Consider the following 4,733-nt stretch of genomic DNA (forward strand, 5'->3'; position numbering starts at 1 on the left):
AGCCACCCCATCCCTCCCACCCCCCACCACTCCAGCAACCCTCACTTTGTTTCCTGAGATTAAGAATTCCTCGTATCAGTGAGGTCATGTGATACATGTCTTTCTCTGATTGACTTATTTCGCTCAGCATAGTTTTTAAATTTCAGTTATACACAGTGATTAAAACCTAGGCAAAAAAAAAAAAAAAAGTTCCCTGATAGAGGCCCTGGCAAACCATCTATAACCGATAGATAAAAATTAACACCAAGGCATTAGAGGTGTTAGGTTATTGCTCTTGCATTGAGTTTTTTTTTTTGTCAATCTATTATTTTGCAAAGCACAACAAAAAGAGATGGCTCTCTCCTTTCACTTTCTCCCCCAGTCCATAAAATGTGACGCACATCTGGCCATCTCTGTCCATGGTCTTTACTGTCCAGTTTGCTCAGAAATGTGCACACGTCATCACGGTCCAGTGTCTGGGACCCCCAAGGGGCTCTGGGCAGGACCCTGGGGTGAGTGAGGGATCCAAGAAAGGCTTATCAGAGAAAAACATGGTCTTACATTCTTTTATTATATATACATGCAAATCTATTTTATGTACAATAATTGGTTGTATCAAATAATCATACCAAGGCCTTCTACTGGTAATCTTCCCCAAGATAGATTCAGGTGAAATTAGGTATTTGCGCACTTCGTGGACTACCACACTTGAGACTTCGTGACTGATTTCAGTTTTGAGGCCATGCACACAATTCAAAACATACACAAACGGGGTTAAGGCGAAAAAAAAAAAAGAACTTAAAAAAAAAGTGGGCTGAAAGAAAGCACAGGATTTGGAACGAGTAACGTGTGCATTTTGCTTGCATGGGAGCCACCACGTGACCAGCAAATGCCGTGCGCGACTCGGAGCTCTTCTGCTATAGCGTGGGGGCTTCTGAACATCTACAGTGATTGCGCGGCGGGTGGACAGACAGCAAGTGTGACCAGCTGGACGCTTCGAGGAGGGCTCATTCCTTCTCCGCCTCTCCTTTCTTGGGTTCTTGTTTCAGTTCGTAATCCGCTAGGGCAGCCTTGATTGCATCTTCGGCCAGCGTGGAGCAGTGCAATTTCACGCGGGGGAGGCAGAGCTCCTTGGCAATGTCCGTGTTCTCGATGGTCAAGGCGTTCCTCTGCCGTCTTCCCTTTTACCCGTTCAGTGGCTAACGACCTGGAGGCAATAGCAGCCCCCCAGCCCAATGTTTTAAACCTGGCGTCCACAATCTTCCCCTTTTCATCCACTCGAATCTGCAATTTCATTACATCACCACATGCCGGAGCCGCCACCCATCCAGTTCCAACATTTTTGGCTGTCTCGTCAAGGGAGCCCACGTTTCTAGGATTTTCGTAATGATCAACAACCTCCTTGTGGTAGAGCCGGGTTGGAGCCGACAGTTCCCGGGCAGGCAGGCGGGGGCTCCGCAGCAGCCGGGCGGACGCCGCCCGCCTCTGGCCGCTGCCATCTTCGGGGCTTTTGCATGGACTTTTAAAAAATGGGTTTTAAATAAATTAAAGAGGGTATATGTGCTTGTTATAAAATAATTCAAACAGGAAAATTTTAAAGTTAATGTCTTTCAACGTCATACATGTTTTCCCCCTAGCCAAGTGGTGTCCTTGTCTGTGAGGCTCCAGCCCCCTTTCCCTAGGCTAAGTCTATAAGGGGCCCTTCAGAAACCTGGCTTACACACACACACGCACACACACACACACGTGCACGCGCGTGCATACCTTGCTTACACGTGCGCATACACTGTGCATACATATCCATCAAATCTTTCTATATGTCATTATTCATACCATTTGTCATATCTTATATATATCTTTTTAATTTTGACAAAAATTGGATCACGCGCCATGTACTATTTTGCAATTTATCTTTTGCATTACACTGTGGGCATCTTTCCCTTTCAGTATGATGAATCTACCACATTCATCCTAATGGCTGCAAAATATTCCCTTGAGATGTAGCCTAATTTATTTCAACAATTCCCAAGTGACTGACATTTGTTTCCGATTTTCAGCTATTAGCAATATACTACAATAAGCATCTTTCTTTGTACATATCATCTGTGTGCATTTTGAGGAGAGCATATATGTAGGATAAATACCTAGAAATGGAATTCCTGGACCAAAGATCTATGCGTGTGAATTTTGAGAAATATTGCCAAATGGAGAAGGGCTGCGTATGTTTATTCTCTCACTAGCACTGTGGGAAAGGATTTTATTATCCATGTCTTTACCAGTTGGTAAGCTAAGCCAAACCACAGAGGGATGGTCTGGCTTTGAAGATTGGCAACGGGACTCCAATTAATTTTGCTTTTATTTCAGTTTGCCGCTGAGACAGCAAACAAACAGGGCAAGTCCCTGGACCAGAGGTTCTCAAAGTGTGGTCCCTGGCCCCAGAACAGCATCACTACCTAGGAACTTGGTAACAGATGCAAGTTCTCAGGTCCTACCCTCGACCTCCTGAATCATAAATTCTCAAGGCAGGGCCCAGCAATCTCTGTGGTTTAACAAGCCCTCCAGGTGATTTTGATATTCACCAAAGTTTGAGAACCACCACAGTAGAGCTTGATCAAAGCGAGGATACAGTTTCCCAGTGCCTCCTTTATTCCTCTTAGAGTTGAACCTGGAATTCTCTGGTTCAAGTTGAAGGTGCTCTGGGCTACATACTCTCTGTATCTCATACCATTTGGGTGGGACAGGAGCCAAACTTGCACTCAGTGAGTAATTATTCTCATAAAAGGCAACCTCTCCTGCCCCAAAGTTACAAAGCTCTGTGTCCTATTTCTTATCTCATTAGGAAGCTACAGTGGACATGGCCAAATAGTAATAAAATTTTGGCTTCTTGTCTGTCTGAAAAATGGCACCTCATTCCTATTTTATATTAATTTCTTTAATTATAAGTGAAGTTGAACATCTTTTCATTTTATAGGCCATTTGCACTTCTTTTTACCCTTATTCCTTCTTTATGTTCTTTGCCATATTTTCTATTGGCTGGCTGTCTCTTTATTAACTTACAAGCAATTTTAATTTTAAGGAAATTAGCACTTTGTCATTTGTGTTGCCAATTTGTTTTTATCCAGTTTGTAATTTATCATTTGAATTTAGTTACAGTAAATTTTTGCATTGCAGATAGTTAAAAGTTTTATGTAGTCAAATTTATTAGTTTTTATCTTTCTGAATTTTGAATTTTATGTAAGCTTAGATAGATCTTCCCAACTGTAGGATAGTAAAAAAAAAAAAAACCCTCATATTTTCCTCTAAACTTTATGATTTTATTTTTTTGGATATAAATCTTTGATGTAAATAGAATTTATTGTACTTAGGGAATGAGGTATGCATGTAAACATATTTTCCAAAGGCTTAAAAGTTATCCCAATATCATTTATTTAAATACTTTGTCTAAATGATTTGAAGTAACCTATTAATCATATTCAAAGTGAGAATGTATATTTGGGACTATTTCTAGAGTATATTCTATTGATTGAGATTGTCATTAATTTATAGTTCAATTTAGGAGGAAAAAAACTTTCAGTACAAAATTTTCCTGACCAAGAACAGAATATACCTTTATAGTTACCTATTTTCTTTTTCTTTTCTTTTCCTTTTTTCCTCAGGAGTGACATGAACTTTCTCCATAGGTGTTACATATGTATTTTGTAAACTTGTGAATTAAAAAGAATTTTTATTGAAGATAGTTCATACACAATGTTAACGCTAGTTTCAGGTGTAGAGTGTAGTGATTCGACAAGTCTATACATTATGCTGTGCTCCCCACAAGTGCATCTACCATCTGTCAGCCTACAGCGTTTTTACAATACCATTGACTATATTCCCTACGCTGTGCCTTTTATTCCCATGGCTTACTCATTCCATCCCTGGAAGCCTGTATCTCCCACTGCCCTTCCCCCATTATGCCCATTGTCTGATCCCCCTCCCCTCTGGCAACCATCAATTTGTATATTTCTGAGTTTTAAAGGTGATGTTTTCCTCTGTTATGATTTTTTACACTATTTGCATGTATAGTAAAGCTCAATATCTTTATGTATTACTTTCATAGCCAGTCATCTTACTGAATTCTCATATTATTTCTGCTAGTTTTTGGAGGATTCCTATGGGTTTTTCAAGTTTACAATAATCATCTACAAAGAATATAAAGCATCCTAGCTATGAGATTAGACTTTTATTATGGAATTCTTGTTGTGGAATATGACCTTCTTTCTAGTTTTCTGCTTTAAAAATATCACTTTTAATGAAGTAAATATATATACCACAAATTTGACAATTTTAAGCTGGCAATCTGAGTTTTGACAAATGTATACAATTTTATTTTGTGTAATTACATGAAAATACGGTTTTATAAGCTGTATTTTTTAAAAAGATTTTATTTATTTATTTGACACAGAGAGAGAGAGAGCACAGACAGGGGGAGCAGCATAGGGAGAGGGAGAGGGAGAAGCAGACTCCCATTTGAGTCGAGAGCCTGGCATGGGGCTCCATCCCAGGACTCTGGGATCACGTCCTGTGCTGAAGGCTGACTCTTAACCGATTGAGCCACCCAGGTGCCCCTATAAGTTGTATTTTTGTATAATTACACAAAAACACAGTTTATATTACTGTTGTGTCATTACCGCCACAATCATGACCTAGAACTATCTATCACTCCAAAAAGTTCCCTTCTGCCTCCTTTCTTGCTTTTTCCTATGCCTGGCCCC

The 4,733-nt window shown here is 40.0% G+C and overlaps 1 pseudogene; it reads right to left on the reverse strand.

Annotated features, from left to right (window-relative positions):
* Positions 1-331: 331 nt before the first annotated feature.
* LOC116625017 lies at positions 332-3,657 on the reverse strand (annotated as a pseudogene).
* Positions 3,658-4,733: the final 1,076 nt, after the last annotated feature.

The sequence above is a fragment of the Phoca vitulina genome, unplaced genomic scaffold (assembly GCF_004348235.1).
Source record: "Phoca vitulina isolate PV1807 unplaced genomic scaffold, GSC_HSeal_1.0 scaffold72, whole genome shotgun sequence".
Classification (NCBI taxonomy): domain Eukaryota; kingdom Metazoa; phylum Chordata; class Mammalia; order Carnivora; family Phocidae; genus Phoca; species Phoca vitulina.